Source organism: Balaenoptera physalus (genome assembly GCF_965194825.1).
Source record: "Balaenoptera physalus genome assembly, chromosome: 2".
In the NCBI taxonomy this organism is placed as follows: domain Eukaryota; kingdom Metazoa; phylum Chordata; class Mammalia; order Artiodactyla; family Balaenopteridae; genus Balaenoptera; species Balaenoptera physalus.
The window spans coordinates 112715698-112737041 of NC_138883.1; the positions used below are offsets into that span (position 1 = coordinate 112715698).

At 35.0% G+C, this 21344-nt stretch overlaps 1 protein-coding gene across 5 annotated transcripts in view; it reads left to right on the forward strand.

Annotated features, from left to right (window-relative positions):
- Positions 1–21344, forward strand: part of PIAS1 (protein inhibitor of activated STAT 1) — a 220618-nt gene that overhangs the window by 122515 nt on the left and 76759 nt on the right. The window lies entirely within an intron of this gene.

Here is a 21344-nt window from a genome sequence, read left to right on the forward strand (position 1 = left end):
GCCTAGTCTATTAATAGAATTCGATGTATTAATCAATTTGAAATTTTAATTGCTATAATGCTACCTTACTTTATTTAAGGTAGAAGAAAATTGACCCTGCTGGGATCTCTGCTACCTTTGGTGTAATATATTTAAAATATCAGACTTCCAGATGCTGGTTTGTTGTTATAAATCAGTGGTTGGCAAACTATGGATGGCAAGGGAAATTCAGCCTGCAGCCTGTTTTGGTGAATCTGAGCTAAGAATTTTTTTTTTTGTTTAATATTCCTAAAGAGTTGTAAAATAAAACAAAAACAGAAGAATATGCAACAGAGACCATGTATGTCTGCAAAACCTAAAATATTTACTGTCTGGGTTTTACAGAAAAAGTTTGCCAACCCCTGTTACAAATCAGTAAACATTTCAGTTTGGGGGATTGGTGAGTGTTGAATTTTGAGAACATTTACAGAAATTCTTTGAACTGGGAAATGTTTGTTTTAAATTATTTTTAGCAGAATAACTGAATAAATTAAGATTATAGGAGTCATTTTCAAACAACATGAATTTTTTCACATGACTTTATTTTTTAAATAGCCATTAATAAGAAAACACTTGCTGAGAACCTACTGTAAGCTTTTAAAACTTATACATGCTCATTATAAAAAATGAAAGTGCCAAAGTCCCTTCCTTGTTAGCAGTTCAGTATATATGCATATATAAGCAAGTTATGTTTCTTGTTTTTAAGAAGGAATCATATTGTATCAATACATAGTGTTCTGTGACTTGCCCCTACCCCCTTTTTTGCCTTACTAATATATTACAGACATTTCTCCTTGTCTGTCTTTCCCATTTTTAATTGAAGGCTATACATACACACACGTATATATAGTGTCATTGTGTACATGTGTGAGCATGTGTGTGTGTGTATATATATATATATATATATATGAGCTAATTTCTTATTAAAGACTGTATTATTTTATGTTCTAAATAAGTCCTCTGTTAAAAGACGTATTTTCTAGTTTTTCGCTGCCAAAAACATGCTATAGTGAACATCATCTGAAATTTGAAAGGAAAAGAATGTTGGTGGCTTTGATTTGATTTGATTCCCAGCTCTCAAATTTTCTTTGGGTCTTAACAATTAACATATCTTGTTGTTTTCAGTTTCACTAATATAAATTTCAAGTACCAGTGTGAATAGGTGATGTTTACATACGTATCTAAATTTTGTTATGAAAAGTAGAAATGCAAAGTGGACATAAATTCTGGTTATATTGGATAATATTTTAAATATTAATAAATAAAAATAGAGCATTTAAAGTTATTTTTACTGAGGTACTTTGCTTAAATATATATGTTATGTGTTCATTTCTAGTTGTCTACACTGTCTTTTTATGCCTTTGCAGTTTAACTTAATATATCATAATTTATATCTTATTGTTTTAATACTTCAGGGTACTTTATCCTTATGAACTTTTTAGTGTGTAATAATAGTGGGCAAACATCTGGTTTTTCCCTAAAAAGATATGAGAAGCAGGTAGTTCATAAGAAATTGTGTTGTTAAAGCTGCAGATAGTTTTTGTTATCTTTCTATAGTATTTTCTCCCTAATGACTGTTTTTAAAGAATAGTCAATAAATTTTAAATAATTTTTCTGTCTTTACTCTTCATCTGAAAATTTATAGAATGCTTCAATGGGGTATTTTTGTGTAACAGTTTAAGAACAATGTCATAAAGTTTTGCCCATTCTTGATAACCATTAAGTAAACCTTTGCATTTACAAAATTGACTGGTTGAAGTACTAAAATATTTCCCATAATATTTATTTAATTGGACTTTCTTTGTATTGTCAAGCCTCATTATTTGCACATGCTAGTGGATGAATGCCTGCTATCTCAGTAAATCCAAAATCACTACTCACAACAGTTTCACAGCCATTTATAGACATGCACAGAGCTGCAAAGAATTTGAGTTGGCTCATGTGTGCTTTCCCACCTGTGGTTGAACTAGGTGGCTCTTGCTTTCATATTGTAAACAAATGTCCTCTTTGCATTCTACTTAATGCCACATTTTTTGCATTTCTGTGCTTTTTGTTGGTGATTGCATTGTTTAAAATGGCCCCCAAGCATAGTGCTGAAGTTTTGTCTAGTGTTCCTGTATGCACAAAGGCTGTGATGTGCATTATGGAGAAAATACATGTATTAGATCAGTTTTGTTCAGCCTTGAGTTACAGTGCTGTTGGCAATGAGCTTAGTGTGAGTGAATCATCAATATATATCAAATAAGGTGTCTTTAAACAGAAGCACACATAAAACAAGGTTAGGTATTGATCAGTTGATGAAAATGTGGTGCTCAGAGGCTTGCAGGAATCTAACCCTGTATTTCTCCTAGGAGCAATGGTTCAGTATTCACTAACTCATTGTTTGTGGCAACTTTATAGAGCACCAGTTTTCATGAATAAATCCATTGTTTGTGATATAAACACAAAATGAATAGGTGGTATGGAATTGCTTGGTGGTATGTAAATAGATTTCTAATTTCTCATTGTTATCATAGAATTAAAATAAAAGCAAACATTTTGGTTATGCATAAAAAGATCACCAGAAAGTAATTTGTGGAAGTTTATTGATTCAGTAACTATTCAGGGGATGGAAATACTCAGAGAATTTGAAAAAAGATTCTGAGTAATCTGCAAGAGTTTAGGATGAACATATTTTAAGGCCCTGTCAAGTAAAAAAAAAAAAAAAAAAAATTGAAAAAAGGAATCTATAAGATTTTTAACATTGTTAAAAGACTATCTCTGTACTTCATTAAATGAAATGACTACTTCATCATGGAATTCAATTTTCTAAGGGATTACTTTCGCCCGTAGATTGTTTGTTTTAAGTCTAGGAAAACAGTATTCTCTGAAAAATTAAATGGCTTGAAGCATTTTCTTTCTTAGTATACATATTGAATACATTTAAAATCATTACAAACTCTTAAGAGTTTAGTGTTGACCTGTACTTAGCTGGTTCATCACATTTAATCACTTGAGTCCAGAATGTGATGGGTAAATTTAATTTTTCATTTTTTCCCCTTCCATTTTATCTGTAAGCACTAGATGTAAACAGAGTTTAAGGTGTTCTAGTGTAAGCTGAATGTTTGTATGCATGGTTCATGTTTCTAACTAAAATCAAAACAATAGTTTTGGTATTCCCCCGTTTTATTAGATAATTCTTATCCATTTTTATAATCATCTTGTTATTATTTCTTTAACAATAAGTAATTTTAAGGTCTTTATCCATTTTGGAACACATATTAAAGAGAATTCTTTTCATTAATTGGGAGATGAAGTAAAGGTGGTTGTAGAGTAAAATGCTTGATTTACTGTGTATTTTTGTCTGTCAGTATTAAAATCCCGTTTGTTCTATGAGGTCCATTTCAAATGCTTTTAAAAACCTTTTCCATTAATCTTTCTAAGATGTCCCCCTCACATCTGTCTGTTCTTCCCCAATCCAAATCAATTTCACTTTCCTGCATGCTCTTAATAACATTTTGTTGTTGTTAGTTCCTCAAAATCAGCTCTGCTGCATTCATCTGTATATTCCCATAATATACAGAGCTATGAACCTCTTATGTGGAACCACAGTAAACAATTATTAGCTCTCCAATTTATTTAAATACAATAAAGTCTGTTTTAATGTTTTTTGCAAAGTATTTGGATGCTACATACTGAAGAATCTGAAACACTGAGACATTATAATTGGTCATATGGATGTCATTCTTCAGTTTGTCATGAAACAAGTCACTTATTTCTTTGTCTTTCTCTTTTTTTAAGTCTTTTTTAAAATTAATTTTTATTGGAGTATAGTTGATTTAAAATGTTGTGTTAGTTTCTGCTTTACAGCAAAGTGAATCATTTGTACATATATCCACTCTTTTTTAGATCGTTTTCCCGTATAGGTCATTACAGAGTATTGAGTAGAGTTCCCTGTGCTATACAGTAGGTTCTTATCTATTTTATATATAGTAATGTGTATATGTCAATCCCAGTCTCCCAATTTATCCCTCCCTCCCTCTTTTTTTACGTCTTGGAAGGTGGTTTCTATTTAAGTTTTAATGTTTGTCAAACAATCTTTTCCGTTAAACACCACAAATATCTCTGCTCTGGGTTACATATTTGATTCTCCTGAGTTCTGTCTTAAGTAGTTATAATTTAATTTGATGTGGGACGGTGTATTGGTATTTCCTAGGGATGTCCAACAACCTAGGTGTATAGGGTTTATAGTTTCAGTATTTTAGAAAGCTAGGTCAGTCTGTTGCCTTTTTAAAGTAGAACATTTGTATATAGAAAATTATAATTATTTTAGGCTTGGGAAGATGTATGAATAATTTATAGAAAAGATTTGAATTAATATATATATGTTTTATATTATGCACTTGGTTTTTTGCCTTAGGAAACAAGGCAGCAGATGCTTCAGCACTCCTAAATAGTTAAAACGATCCATCTTGTTTTGTGCAGTGCGAGTAAGGTTTCTGCTACATCTTAATAACATTGGTTACCAGTGTTTTCTGCCAAGGGCTCGACTGGCATTGGATTAGATTTCACAGTTTCTTTCTTTTCTCATTTTTTATAATTGAGTTTGCCTTCCTCCACATGCCTAATAGCCACTGCCTAAAGATCAGGTGATGCAAATTCAAGGACACAGACTCTGATAAGTATTGGGAAGGGCATTCAGAGGTTTTATGATTTACTCTACTCTGCTTTTAGAAAATTTGCCTTCTAACAATTCAACACAAGCTGTGCTCTTCTGTACTTGAATTTTAGGAAATCAAAAGCACTGATTTTTTCTGTAGGCAGGTTTCTTCCCTAGGAACTTTTCTTCCTAATTTGGCAGCACTGGTTTCTTTTCTTTTCTTTTTTAAGAGATGTAGAGAGAATTTATTTATTTATTTTAAACTTTGGCTAATTTGACTAATTTATTGCTTGTGCGTTTTAATTACATTTGTTGTTGTATACAACAGTATCACCATAAACTAGTGTCCATTAAGTATTATAAATTGCTATTTTATTTATCTTTATTTTTATTTTTTAAATTTTTATTCAAATATAGTTGATTTACAATGTTGTGTTAGTTTCAGGTACATAGTAAAGTGATTCAGTTATACACACATATATATAAATATATATATTCTTTTTTTATATTCTCTTCAATTATATGTTATTACAAGATACTGAGTATAGTTCCCTGTGCTATACAGTATGTCTTTGTTAGTTATCTATTTTATGTATAGTAGTGTGTATATTTTAACCCCAAACTCCTAAATTATCCCTCTCCCCTCCTCCCCTTGGCAACCATTAGTTTGTTTTCTGTGTTTGAGAGTCCATTTCTGTTTTGTAGATAAGTTCATTTGTATCCTTTTTTTTAGATTCCTCATATAAGTGATATCATATGATATTTGTCTTCCTCTGTCTGGCTTACTTCACTTAATATGATAATCTCTAGATCCATCCATGTTGTTGCAAATGGCATTATTTCATTCTTTTTTATAGCTGAGTAATATTCCATTGTGTATATATACCACATCTTCTTTATCCATTCATCTCTTGATGGACAGTTAGGTTGCTAGCCATTCTTGGCTATTGTAAACAGTGCTGCAATGAACATTGGGGTGCATTTGTCTTTTCGAATTATGGTTTTCTCCAGATATATGCCCAGGAGTGGGATTGCTGGATAATATGGTAGCTCTATTATTAGTTTTTTAAGGAACCTCCTTGCTGTTCTCCATAGCGGCTATATCAATTTACATTCCCACCAACAGTGTAGGAAGGTTCCTTTTTCTCCACACCCTCTCCAGCATTTATTATTTGTAGATTTTTTTTGATGATGGCCATTCTGACCAATGTGAGGTGATACCTCATTGTAGTTTTGATTTGCATTTCTCTAATCATTAGTGATATTGAGCAACTTTTCATGTACCTCTTGGCCATCTGTTTGTCTTTTTTGGAGAAATGTCTTTTTAGGTCTTCTGCCCATTTTTTGATTGGGTTGTTTGGTTTTTTTTTTTGCTGTTGAGCTGTATGAGCTGTTTGTATATTTCGGAGATTAATCCCTTGTCAGTCACATCGTTTGCAAATATTTTCTCCCATTCTGTAGATTGCCTTTTTTAAAAAAATTCATTTATTTTATTTTTGGCTGCGTTGGGTCTTAATTGCTGCATGTGGGGTTTCTCCAGTTGCGGTGAGCGGGGGCTACTCTTCGTTGCATTGCACAGGCTTCTCAGTGGGATGGCTTCTCTTGTTGTGGAGCACAGGCTCCAGGTGCACAGGCTTCAGTAGTTGTGGCTTGTGGGTTCTAGAGTGCAGGCTCAGTAGTTGTGGTGCACGGGCTTTGTTGCTCCGTGGCATGTGGGATTCCCCTGGACCAGGGCTCGAACCCGTGTCCCCTGCATTGGCAGGTGGATTCTCAACCACTGTGCCACCAGGGAAGCCTGTCTTTTTGTTTCGTTTATGGTTTCCTTCGCTGTGCAAAAGCTGGTAAGTTTGATTAGGTCCCATTTGTTTATTTTTGTTTTTATTTCCATTACTCTAGGAGATGGATCCAAAAAGATATTGCTGTAATTTATGTCAGAGAGTGTTCTGCCTATGTTTTCCTCCAGCGGTTTTATAGTATCAGGTCTTACATTTAGGTCTTTAATCCATTTTGAGTTTATTTTTGTGTATGGTGTTAGAGAATGTTGTAATTTCATTCTTTTACATGTAGCTGTCCAGTGTTTCCAGTACCACTTATTGAAGAGACTGTCTTTTCTGCATTGTATATTCTTGCCTCCTTTGTTGTGGATTAATTGACTGTGTGTGTGGATTTATTTCTGGGCTTTCTGTTCTGTTCCATTGATCTGTATTTCTGTTTTTGTGCCAGTACCATACTGTTTTGATTACTGCAGCTTTGTAGTATGGTGTGACGTCAGGGAGCCTGATTCCTCCAGCTTCGTTTTTCTTTCTCAGGATGGCTTTTGCTATTCGGGGTCTTTTGTGTTTCCATACAAATTATAAAATTTTTTGTTCTAGTTATGTGAAAAATGCAATTGGTAATTTGATAGGAATTACATTGAATCTGTAGATTGCCTTGGGTAGTAATAGTCATTTTGACAGTATTGGTTCTTCCAGTCCAAGAACATGGTATATCTTTCCATTTGTGTCATTTTCGATGTCTTTCATCAGCATCTTATAGTTCTCGGAGTACAGGTCTTTTGCCTCCATAGGTAGGTTTATTACTAAGTATTTTATTCTTTTGATGCAATGGTAAATGGGATTGTTTCCTTAATTTCTCTTTCTGACCTTTCGTTCTTAGTGTATAGAAATGCATCAGATTTCTGTGTATTGATTTTGTAGCCTGCAGCTTCACCACATTCATTGATGAGCTCTAGTAGTTTTCTGGTAGCATCTTTAGGATTTTCTATGTATAGTATCATGTCATCTGTAAACAGTGATAGTTTTACTTCTTCTTTTCCACTTTGGATTCTTTTTATTTCTTTTTTTTCTTTGATTGCTGGGCTAGGACTTTCAAAATTATGTTGAATAAAAGTGGTGAGAGTGAACATCCTTGTCTTGCTCCTGATCTTAGAGGAAATGTTTTCAGCTTTTCCCCATTGAGTATGATGTTAGCTGTGGGTTTGTCATATATGGCCTTTAGTATGTTGAGGTATGTTCCCTCTATGCCCAGTTTCTGGAGTGTGTTTATCATAAATGGATGTTGAATTTTATCAAAAGCTTTTTCTGCATCTATTGAGATGATCATATGGTTTTTATTCTTCAGTTTGTTAATGTGGTGTATCACACTGATTGATTTGCAGATATTGAAAAATCCTTGCATCCCTGGGATAAATCCCACTTGATCATGGTGTATAATCCTTTTAATGTATTGCTGGATTCGTTTGCTAGTATTTTGTTGAGGCTTTTTGCATCTGTGTCCATCAGTGATACTGGCCTGTAATTTTCTTTTTTTGTGGTATCTTTGTCTGATTTTGGTATCAGGGTGATGGTGGCCTTATAGAATGAATTTGGAAGTGCTCCTTCCTCTGCAATTTTTTTTTGGAGAGCAGCACTGATTTCTGACTTTCAAAACAAAATCTAAAATTTACTTCTAAATCTACATCCCCTTGTAGATAATCTGTCTTTTTATCTGGTGAATTTAATTTAATATTTTTATTATAGTTTGTATAAGTGGCCCAGAAGCCTGAAGCCATCTATTGTGTTTTTTTTTTATTTTTAAAAAAAATTTTTTGTGGGGTAAAGTAGAAAAGTATAGCTTTATTACTTTGCCAGGCAAAGGGGGACACAGCAGACTCCTGCCTCAAAAAACTATATGTCCCAACCCAGTAGGATTTGATAAGGAGTTTTATAGCAGTGCTTCCCAAGGGTGGGGTTGCTGACAAGATTAGGGTGTGTGCAGGGCCTGCACTCCTCTAATCTGGTCTCAGGTAGTCTTCTTTTTTTTTTTTTCACACGCACACACTGTATTTTATTTTTACAAGAGATAAATAGACTGACACCAAGCATTGTACATGGATGACCACAGCAAAAGCAACAATGATTGCAATTACCAAACATGAAACACACTCATACTATGTCATAATATTGACCTTCAGTCCAGTAATCCTCCACTGTAACAGCTCCTTTACTTTGCAGTGAAAATCGATTTGTATATTCTTTGCCTCTGAGTCCTTGTGCGATTTTTTTTTTTAATTCAAACAGAAAGTCACAAAAATTATACTCATCCTCATCAGTTCACTCAGTCCCATGTAATTAATTTTTTTTTTCATCTTGATCTTTTGTTACCACTTTTATGAGTTCATCAGTTTTTCATTAGAGTTCTGAAAATGCTTATTCATTCAGTTCAGCAGTACAGTCAGTTACCAGAAACCTGTACTTGTCAGTCTTTTCCATGAATTCCTTGAAGATGAAACCCTTTTATAGGAACATAGTTGCAAAAGCATCAGAGTACACCCAGAACTGTCTGTAAATGACAAAAAACTTAAAAATGACCATGGTTAAAGATTTGATGAAAGTTCATAATAATGCAGTTGACAAGAAAATTAGTTATTTCTGAGATACACATTTTAAAGTAATAACTAGGATTATGACTTATAACATTATACCAGAACATATAAGATTTTTAGAAATTTCATGTAATGTCTGAAACATTTATATTAACATATTTCCATACAAATAACCCAATGAAAGTTTAGTATTAGTTGTTTTGTTTGTTTGTTTTTTTATACTGCAGGTTCTTATTAGTCATCAATTTTATACACATCAATGTATACATGTCAATCCCAATCGCCCATTTCAGCACACCACCATCCCCACCCCACCGCAGTTTTCCCCCCTTGGTGTCCATATGTCTGTTCTCTACATCTGTGTCTCAACTTCTGCCCTGCAAACAGGCTCATCTGTACCATTTTTCTAGGTTCCACATACATGCGTTAATATACGATATTTGTTTTTCTCTTTCTGACTTACTTCACTCTGTATGACAGTCTCTAGATCCATCCACTTCTCAACAAATGACTCAGTTTTGTTCCTTTTTATGGCTGAGTAATATTCCATTGTATATGTGTACCACAACTTCTTTATCCATTTGTCTGTTGATGGGCATTTAGGTTGCTTCCATGACCTGGCTATTGTAAATAGTGCTGCAGTGAACATTGGGGTGCATGTGTCTTTTTGAATTATGGTTTTCTCTGGGTATATGCCCAGTAGTGGGATTGCTGGGTCATATGGTAATTCTATTTTTAGTTTTTTAAGGAACCTCCATACTGTTCTCCATAGTGGCTGTATCAATTTACATTCCCACCAACAGTGCAAGAGGGTTCCCTTTTCTCCACACCCTCTCCAGCATTTGTTGTTTGTAGATTTTCTGATGATGCCCATTCTAACTGGTGTGAGGTGATACCTCATTGTAGTTTTGATTTGCATTTCTCTAATAATTAGTGATGTTGAGCATCTTTTCATGTGCTTCGTGGCCATCTGTATGTCTTCTTTGGAGAAATGTCTATTTAGGTCTTCTGCCCATTTTTGGATTTGGGTGTTTGTTTCTTTAATACTGAGCTGAATGAGCTGTTTATATATTTTGGAGATTAATCCTTTGTCCGTTGATTCGTTTGCAAATATTTTCTCCCATTCTGAGGGTTGTCTTTTCGTCTTGTTTATGGTTTCCTTTGCTGTGCAAAACCTTTGAAGTTTCATTAGGTCCCATTTGTTTATTTTTGTTTTTATTTCCATTACTCTAGGAGGTGGATCAAAAAAGATCTTGCTGTGCTTTATGTCAAAGAGTGTTCTTCCTATGTTTTCCTGTAAGAGTTTTATAGTGTCCAGTCTTACATTTAGGTCTCTAATCCATTTTGAGTTTATTTTTGTGTATGGTGTTAGGGAGTATTCTAAGTTCATTCTTTTACATGTAGCTGTCCAGTTTTCCCAGCACCACTTATTGAAGAGACTGTCTTTTCTCCATTGTATATCTTTGCCTCCTTTGTCATAGATTAGTTGACCATAGGTGCGTGGGTTTATCGCTGGGCTTTCTATCTTCTTCCATTGATCTGTGTTTCTGTTTTTGTGCCAGTACCATATTGTCTTGATTACTGTAGCTTTGTAGTATAGTCTGAAGTCAGGGAGTCTGATTCCTCCAGCTCCGTTTTTTTCCCTCAAGACTGCTTTGGCTATTCGGGGTATTTTGTTTCCCCATACAAATTTTAAGATGATTTGTTCTAGCTCCGTAAAAAATGCCATTGGTAATTTGAAAGGGATTGCATTGAATCTGTAGATTGCTTTGGGTAGTATAGTCACTTTCACAATGTTGATTCTTCCAATCCAAGAACATGGTATATCTCTCCATCTGTTGGTATCATCTTTAATTTCTTTCATCAGTGTCTTATAGTTTTCTGCATACAGGTCTTTTGTCTCCCTAGGTAGGTTTATTCCTAGGTATTTTATTCTTTTTGTTGCAGTGGTAAATGGGAGTGTTTCCATAATTTCTCTTTCAGATTTTTCATCATTAGTGTATAGGAATGCAAGAGATTTCTGTGCATTAACTTTGTATCCTGCAACTTTACCATATTCATTAATTAGCTCTAGCAGTTTTCTGGTGGCAGTTTTAGGATTCTCTATGTATAGTATCATGTCATCTGCAAACAGTGACAGTTTTACTTCTTTTCCAATTTGTATTCCTTTTATTTCTTTCTCTTCTCTGATTGCCGTGGCTAGGACTTGCAGAACTATGTTGAATAATAGTGGTGAGAGTGGACATCCTTGTCTCGTTCCTGATCTTAGAGGAAATGCTTTCAGTTTTTCACCGTTGAGAATGATGTTTGCTGTGGGTTTGTCATATATGGCCTTTATTATGTTGAGGTAGGTTCCCTCTATGCCCACTTTCTGGAGAGTTTTTATCATAAATGGGTGTTGAATTTTGTCAAAAGCTTTTTCTGCATCTATTGAAATGATCATATGGTTTTTATTCTTCAATTTGTTAATATGGTGTATCACATTGATTGATTTGCGTATATTGAAGAATCCTTGCATCCCTGGGATAAATCCCACTTGATCGTGGTGCATGATTCTTTCAATGTGTTGTTGGATACTGTTTACTAGTATTTTGTTGAGGATTTTTGCATCTATATTCATCAGTGATATTGGTCTGTAATTTTCTTTTTTTGTAGTGTCTTTGTCTGGTTTTGGTATCAGGGTGATGGTGGCCTCATAGAATCAGTTTGGGAGTGTTCCTTCCTCTGCAATTTTTTGGAAGAGTTTGAGAAGGATAGGTGTTAGCTCTTCTCTAAATGTTTGATAGAATTCACCTGTGAAGCCATCTGGTCCTGGACTTTTGTTTGTTGGGAGATTTTTAATCACAGTTTCAATTTCATTACTTGAGATCGGTCTGTTCATATTTTCTGTTTCTTCCTGGTTCAGTCTTGGAAGGTTGTACCTTTCTAAGAATTTGTCCATTTCTTCCAGGTTGTCCATTTTATTGGCATAAAGTTGCTTGTAGTAGTCTCTTAGGATGCTTTGTATTTCTGCGGTGTCTGTTGTAACTTCTCCTTTTTCATTTCTGATTTTATTGATTTGAGTCCTCTCCCTGTTTTTCTTGATGAGTCTGACTAATGGCTTATCAATTTTGTTTATCTTCTCAAAGAACCAACTTTTAGTTTTATTGATCTTTGCTATTGTTTTCTTTGTTTCTATTTCATTTATTTCTGCTCTGATCTTTATGATTTCTTTCCTTCTGCTAACTTTGGGTTTTGTTTGTTCTTCTTTCTCTAGTTCCTTTAGGTGTAAGGTTAGATTGTTTACTTGAGATTTTTCTTGTTTCTTTAGGTAGGCTTGTATAGCTATAAACTTTCCTCTTAGAACTGCTTTTGCTGCATCCCATAGGTTTTGGGTCATCGTGTTTTCATTGTCATTTGTCGCTAGGTATTTTTTGATTTCTTCTTTGATTTCTTCAGTGATCTCTTGGTTATTTAGTAATGTATTGTTTAGCCTCCATGTGTTTGCCTTTTTTACGTTTTTTTCCCTGTAATTCATTTCTAATCTCATAGCATTGTGGTCAGAAAAGATGCTTGATATGATTTCAATTTTCTTAAATTTACTGAGGCTTGATTTGTGACCCAAGATGTGATCTATCCTGGAGAATGTTCCGCGCGCACTTGAGAAGAACGTGTAATCTGCTGTTTTTGGATGGAATGTCCTATAAATATCAATTAAATCTATCTGGTCTATTGTGTCATTTAAAGCTTCTGTTTCCTTATTTACTTTCATTTTGGATGATCTGTCCATTGGTGTAAGTGAGGTGTTAAAGTCCCCCTATTATTGTGTTACTGTCGATTTCCTCTTTTATAGCTGTTGGCAGTTGCCTTATGTATTGAGGTGCTCCTATGTTGGGTGCATATATATTTATAATTGTTATATCTTCTTGGATTGATCCCTTGATCATTATGTACTGTCCTTCCTTGTCTCTTGTAACATTCTTTATTTTAAAGTCTCTTTTATCTGATATGAGTATAGCTACTCCAGCTTTCTTTTGATTTTCATTTGCATGGAATATCTTTTTCCATCCCCTCACTTTCAGTCTGTATGTGTCCCTAGGTCTGAAGTGGGTCTCTTGTAGACAGCATATATATGGGTCTTGTTTCAGTATCCATTCAGCAAGCCTGTGTCTTTTGGTTGGAGCATTTAATCCATTCACGTTTAAGGTAATTATCGATAGGTATGTTCCTATGACCATTTTCTTAATTGTTTTGGGTTTGTTTTTGTAGGTCCTTTTCTTCTCTTGTGTTTCCCACTTAGAGAAGTTCCTTTAGCATTTGTTGTAGAGCTGGTTTGGTGGTGCTGAATTCTTTTAGCTTTTGCTTGTCTGTAAAGCTTTTGATTTTTCCATCAAATCTAAATCAGATCCTTGCCGGGTAGAGTAATCTTGGTTGTAGGTTCTTCCCTTTCATCACTTTAAGTATATCATTGCCACTCCCTTCTGGCTTGTAGAGTTTCTGCTGAGAAATCAGCTGTTAACCTTATGGGAGTTCCCTTGTATGTTATTTGTCGTTTTTCCGTTGCTGCTTTCAATAATTTTTTTTTGTCTTTAATTTTTGCCACTTTGATTACTATGTGTCTCAGTGTGTTTCTCCTTGGGTTTATCCTGTATGGGACTCTCTGCGCTTCCTGGACTTGGGTGGCTATTTCCTTTCCCATGTTAGGGAAGTTTTTGACTATAATCTCTTCAAATATTTTCTTGGGTCCTTTCTCTCTCTCTTCTCCTTCTGGGACCCCTATAATGCGAATGTTGTTGCGTTTAGTGTTGTCCCAGAGGTCTCTTAGGCTGTCTTCATTTCTTTTCATTCTTTTTTCTTTATTCTGTTCTGCAGCAGTGAATTCTACCATTCTGTCTTCCAAGTCACTTATCCGTTCTTCTGCCTCAGTTATTCTGCTATTGATTCCTTCTAGTGTAGTTTTCATTTCAGTTATTGTATTGTTCCTCTCTGTTTGTTTGTTCTTTAATTCTTCTAGGTCTTTGTTAATCATTTCTTGCATCTTCTCAATCTTTGCCTCCATTCTTATTCCGAGGTCCTGGATCATCTTCACTATCATTATTCTGAATTCTTTTTCTGGAAGGTTGCCTATCTCCACTTCATTTAGTTGTTTTTCTGGGGTTTTTTTCTTGTTCCTTCATCTGGTATATAGCCCTCTGCCTTTTCATCTTCTCTATCTTTCTGTAAATGTGGTTTTTGTTCCACAGGCTGCAGGATTGTAGTTTTTCTTGCTTCTGCTGTCTGCCCTCTGGTGGTTGAGGCTATCTAAGAGGCTTGATGGGAGGCTCTGGTGGTGGGTACAGCTGACTGTTGCTGTGGCGGTCAGAGCTCCGTAAAACTTTAAGCCACTTGACTGTTGATAAGTGGGTCTGGGTTCCCTCCCTGTTGGTTGTTTTGCCTGAGGCAACCCAACACTGGAGCCTACCTGGGCTCTTTGGTGGGGCTAATGGCAGACTCTGGGAGGGCTCACGCCAAGGAGTACTTCCTAGAACCTCCGCTGCCAGTGTCCTTGTCCCCACGGTGAAACAGAGCCAGCCCCCGCCTCTGCAGGAGACCCTCCAACACTAGCAGGTAGGTCTGGTTCAGTCTCCCCCAGGGTCACTGCTCCTTCCCCCGGGTCCCGATACGCACACTATTCCGTGTGCGCCCTCCAAGAGTGGGGTCTCTGTTTCCTCCAGTCCTGTCGAAGTCCTGCAGTCAATTCCCACTAGGCTTCAAAGTCTGATTCTCTATGAATTCCTTCTCCCGTTGCCGGACCCCCAGGTTGGGAAGCCTGACGTGGGGCTCAGAACCTTCACTCCAGTGGGTGGACTTCTGTGGTATAAGTGTTCGTCAGTCTGTGAGTCACCCACCCAGCAGTTATGGGATTTGATTTTACTCTGATTGCGCCCCTCCTACCGTCTCACTGTGGCTTTTCCTCTGTCCTTGGACATGGGGTATCCTCCTTGGTGAAGTCCAGTGTTTTCCTGTCGATGATTGTCCAGCAGCCAGTTGTGATTCTGGTGCTCTCGCAAGCGGGAGTGAGAGCACGTCCTTCTACTCCGCCATCTTGGTTAATCGCCCTATTGTGTTTTTAATAAATGAATCTTTGTGTTCTTGATTGTTATCTTGGGAACTAGAATGATGGACTTTGTTGTTGTTGGGAAGGAATCTTGATGATCAGAATCAGTAAAGAATCCTTGTGTATAATTGTAAATATGACATTAAAAATTTTACTTGTGAGATTAATGAGCCAGCCATTTAGGTTCAGAAGCAAGCAAGTATAGTTTTACAGAGAAATCCAACATATAAGACTTTATTGGGATGAAATTTAAAGATCAAACATGTAGTATATATAGTGCTTGAAATGTAGCATTTCAGAATTTGCCAATGAATCCTACACCACTTTGGTTCAGTCTTCCCAGCACAAGTTGAGTTACCATACAAGTTGCAGACCAGCCAGCTGGAGGACTTGGTTGTGGTAATGGTGGTACAGGTAGGATGGCACAACAAAGGGAGAACCCATTTTTGGCATTCTGTTTCTTTGCTTTTTTTAAAACAGAAGTTTTGTTGTTAGACATCTGGGTGATTGGAAGGTAATTTTAAGCCATTCCCTTTTCTCTCTCTCTTTTTTTTTTTTGTGGCCGCCTTGTGGCATATGGGACCTTAGTTCCCTGACCAGGGATCGAACCCGTGCCCCCTGCAGTAGAATTGCAGAGTCCTAACCACTGGACTGCCATTCCCTTTCTTGAGCCTTACTATTTCGGTGTTGACAGTGCTTGCAGATGACCCCAATGGTTTTGAGTGGCAATTAGTCATTCTAGTTTTTTGGCACTACTCTTGCTAAACTTATTAACACTAAAATGTAAATAAGCCTTAGATATGCCAAAGACGGGGATTTTGCAGTTTAAAAGAAACTGGATGTTGAATGTATTATTAGAATTAAATCACTTTAAGGTAGGTAAAAATAAAAAGGCTGAGTTATTTTAACAAAACAAATTCAATTTATCACCTCTACATGTTCTCTGCAGTTCTTAGAATTCTGTTTCATTGTTTATTTTGCTGCTGTAGTTTTGAATATTTTATTTCTGCTCTTAAATTTTATTAATTTTAAAATTATTTTATTACATAAGATATGAATTAGAGGGGAAAGTCACTTATCTGTAAGTACTCGTGGCATTTTGTGTTTCTTTTTTTTTTTTTTTTTTCACTTTTTATTTTTTTTATTTTTTATTTTTTTCCACACACACACACTGTATTTTCATTTTGTGTTTCTTTTCACCACCTTTCCATGTAAAGTTTAAATGTAAAATTAGCAGTTTCAAAAGGAAATGATGGAGTTGATTACATATAAAGATCAAACCCCCTATGCATCAGTTTTTTTTTTTTTAAAGCCCAAGTATCAAAGTAAATACTGAATAAAAATATTTGAATCAAATATAAGACTGAAGGAAAGAACTCACAAATCAATATGGGGTAGGATACTAAGACTCTATTAGACAGTGTATGAAAATGTAAATTATTAAAGGCGAAGTGCAGCTAGGAAACATGAAAAGATACTGAATTTCACTAGTTCTTAACCAAAATTCAAAATAAGTCAATAATGAGGTTTTAAATCTTGTCTATAGCTTACATTAAAATATGTATGAATTTCTATACAGTATCCATGAGATGTGTTAAAATGTTGTGTTCATTGCTGGTAGCAATATAAACTATAATACAGCTCTTTGAGAGTACATTTTGGCAGTATGCAGCAAGAGCTTAAAAATACTTTTTGATCTATTAGTTCCACCATTGGGAACTCAAAGCCTAAGTATATTCATTGCAACATTATTTCCAGTATAAAAATTAGAAATAACTTAAATATCCAATTATAGAATAACATTTAATTAAACTGATATATTTACTATAGAGAATATTTTAAGGATCAGTCAAAATTATTATAAAGTCTTTAATACATGAGGAGAGAAATTAGATAGGTAACTAAATAAGAAATTAGATTAGGTAACTAAAAATTATTACCTACTCTGACAAGCATTAAGCTAGGAGTTTTATATCTGTTATCTCGTTTAAGCCTCCAAACAGCTTTGGAAGGTTAGACCAATAGCCTAAATTTTATGAAAGTGGTAGTAGCTGAGATCTGAAGAAGGTAATTCACAGAGATGAGGGGAAGGTGTCAGGATTTGAAAATAAGTAAGTTTGCTTCCAAAGCCAATGCTCCTGTATAACATAATATATTAACAATAAATGAAAGTATTTTAAAAATTGTTCTTTAAAACAATTTTGCAATTTTATAACATCTTTTGCTCTCATTTTTATATAGTGAAGTCTTCTTGATTTTTTTTTTTTTTTCCAGTAGAATTCATTGGATCTACAGGTGGGATCACTGTGTTGAAATTTACTGTATGGAGAACTACTCCATACAGTAAATTCATACAGTGAATTCATAAAGTAAATTCTTTTGTATTTCATACATACATTGAAAGAGGGTTTGACATTTTAATTTTACATGATAATTTTTACCAGTACATACTGTAAATGGAGTTTTATTTCAATAGATCAGCTTGGACCTGTGTGAAATTCACAGTACATGTGAGGAATTCTGATTTAGCACCTCTAGATCTTAGTCACTAGAATTTTTTTTTTAATAAATTTATTTATTTACTTATTGGCTGCGTTGGGTCTTCCTTGCAGTGCGTGGGCTTTCTCTAGTTGTGGCGAGCAGGCTTCTCATTGCAGCGACTTCTCTTGTTGCGAAGCATGGCTTTAGGCACACGGGCTTCAGCAGTTGTGGCTCGCGGGCTCTAGACTGCAGGCTCAGTAGTTGTGGTGCATGGGCTTAGTTGCTCCACAGCATGTGGGATCTTCCCGGACCAGGGCTTGAACCCGTGTCCCCTGCATTGGCAGGTGGATTCTTAACCACTGCACTACCAGGGAAGTCCTAGAATTTTTTTTTAAGGTGTTAAAATTATAGACCCTTCATAACTCAATACCTAAGTATCTTAAAGAGGAATTAAGTTTTTTTCAACCCAATGTAGATTTCAGGTGTTTGCTAAATTCATTCTGTTGAAATGACAAGTATGTGTAGTTAATCTCAAAATCTCCCTGATTTCCTGATATTTGTGGGGAGCAAAACCTTGTTTGCCTTAAAGAAAATAATTTATGGTATTTTATAAGATATAAAGAGACCTTAAAAATAAGATGAAGATTCTAAGACTCCTCAAAAACAATAGGGAAAAAATTATAAGTAAAAAGTTTAAAGTTCTTCTAAAATTACATAAATAGAAGAGAAATATAAAATGAAGTTATAGAGGATTATTTTATTGGTTATTTTTTCTTTAGTTCTTTTTTTTTGTTCATTTTTATCCTTTCCATATGCATCAAGCCACTGTAAAACGTTCCAAAAGAACAAAGATCATAATAAAACATGTTTTCATTTTTATGTAAATACCCATGGTCATGAAAGTACAGTCTTCTCCATCCATTCCTCCCAATGTTTTAGACAACATAGATACAAAAATATAATATTTTTGATTTTTAAAAAATTTATTCATTTAACTAATATTTATTAAGTTTCTTTTTGTGCCAAGCATCATTCTGGTTTCTGAGAAAAAATAAGACATGGTTATTCAAGGAGTTCATGATCTAGTAGAGGAGTCAAACATATATAGTTCATCTTAGAAAACACAAGGGAAAGTAAACTAAAAGGCATAACCTAAGGATAAAAATTAAAGAGATTATATTTACCAGGGAGCATGAATTTAACATTTTTGTCTTGTGGAGTAGTTGAGTCAGAATTACTGAGGATGCTTATAAAAAATAGAGATTTTTCCACACTCCAGATCTTCTGAATTGTATTTAACATCATAATACATTATAAAAACTTTCTCACATAGATCATGTTATTTCTTTGAACTCCTACAGAATGTATCATAGTATAGTCGTAAACTTAAGTTTTCTCCTTTCCATGAATGTATGGGTTGTTTCTATTTTTTGCTCCTCTTCCAGCAAACATCCTTATATATGAGTATATATTTTTGTAATTATGTGAGTATTTTTTAAAATTTAAAATAATTTTGCTAGGTCAAAGGATATGCATACTTCTAATTTGCTATCAAATTTCATCCCCCGCCCCCCAAAAAAGTTTACACTCCGACCAACAACATTGTTATGAAAGTGCCTATTATCCACAGTTTTATCAATACTTTAAATAATTTTTATAAACTGATAAAATGAAAACCATCTTGTTTTAATTTATATATTTTGCTTACTGCTGAAGCCAAACATTTTAATGATTATTAACCATTTGTCATCCATGAATTGCTTGTTTATATTCTTTGCTCATTTTTCTAGTCTCTATATTTCTTTTTTTATTGGTTTGTACTTTGTATGTATTACATACTAGCCAGCCCTCTATTATATGTTGTAAATATTTTATCTTGGTCTGTTACAGATCTTATTATGTAATTTCTAATATCTTTCATTACACAGAAGTTGAAAACAGTTAAGCTGTCAACTCTGTTATTACTCTTATGGTGTTTGGATTTTCAAGTAACAGCTTCACCCTGTTAAAGCATACAATTCAATGGTTTTTAGTATATTCATGGAGTTGTGTACCCATCACTACTATTTAATTAAAAAAATTTCATCACCCCCAAAAGAAACACCATACTGATTAGCAGTCACTCCCATTTGCCCCTCCTCCCAGCCCCTGAAAACCATTAATTGTCTTTCTGTCTCTATGGATTTGCCTATTCTGGCTATTTCATATTAATGGAATCATATAATATATGGCCTTCTTGTGACTGGCTTTCACTTGCATAATGGTTTTAAGGTTCACCCATGTTACAGCATGCATCAGTACTTCATTCTTTTGCAGGTTGGTATATAATTATTTTTAGTGGGATATGTCTAATTTCCTTAAAAATGTTTTTAAATTGTAAAAATATTTCTCTTTTAACCATTTTTAAGTGTACATTTCAGTAGTGTTAAGTATATTCGTATTGTGCAACAGACCTCTAGAACTTTTTTATCTTAAAGACGCAGACATAGAGAATGGGCTTGAGGACACAAGGAGGGGGAAGGGTAAGCTGGGACGAAGTGAGAGAGTGGCACGGACATATATACACTACCAAGTGTAAAATAGATAGCTAGTGGGAAGCAGCTGCATAGCACAGGGAGATCAGCTTGGTGCTTTGTGATCGCCTAGAGGGGTGGCATAGGGAGGGTGGGAGGGAGACGCCAGAGGGAGGAGATATGGGGATATATGTATATGTATAGCTGATTCACTTTGTTATAAAGCAGAAACTAACACACCATTGTAAAGCAATTATACTCCAATAAAGATGTTAAAAAAAACAAAAAAACAAAAACCTGAAACTCTGTACCCAAAAAACAACTCCCCATTTCTCCTTCCCCCCAGCCCCTGGTAACCACCATTCCACTTTCATATCTAAGAATTTAACTACTTAAGTACTTCATATAAGTGGAATTATACAGTACTTATCTTTTTGTGACTGGATTATTTCCTTTAACACAGTGCCCTTAAGTTTCATCTGTATTGTAGTGTATGACAGAATTTCCTTCCTTTTTAAGGCTAATTAATATTCTGTTGTATGCATGTACCACATTTGGTTAACCATTCACCTGGATGGACATTTAGGTTGCTTCCACCTCTCGATTGTTGTGAATAATGCTGCTATGAACATGATTGTGCAAATAGCTGAGATCCTGTTTTCAGTTCGTTTGGATTTATGTCCAAAAGTGAGAGTGTTGGATCATATGGTAGTTCTATTTTTAATTTTTTGAGGAACCACCATACATGGTACAGCCATGTTTTCCATAATGGCTATGCCATTTAACATTCCCACTAACAGTGTACAGGGGGTTCCAGATTCTCCACATTCTCTCCAACACTTATTTTCTGTTTTTGTTTTTTTTTAACGGTGGGTATCCTAATGGTTTTGAAGTAATATCTTGTTGTGCTTTTGATTTGCATTTCTCTGATGATTCATAATGTTGAGCATCTATTCATGTATTTGTTGTCCATTTGTATATCTTTGGAGAAATCTCTATTCAGGTCCTTTACCCGTTTTTTTAATGGGGTTATTTGTTTTTCTGTTGTTGAGTTGTAGGTGTTTTTAATTTATTCTGAATATTAAACCCTGATCAGGACTTCCCTGGTGGCTCAGTGGTTAAGAATCCACCTGCCAATGCAGGAGACACGGGTTCAAGCCCTGGTCTGGGAAAATTCCACATGCTGTGGAGCAACTAAGCCCGTGCACCACAACTACTGAGCCTGCGTGCCACAACTACTGAAGCCCCCACTCC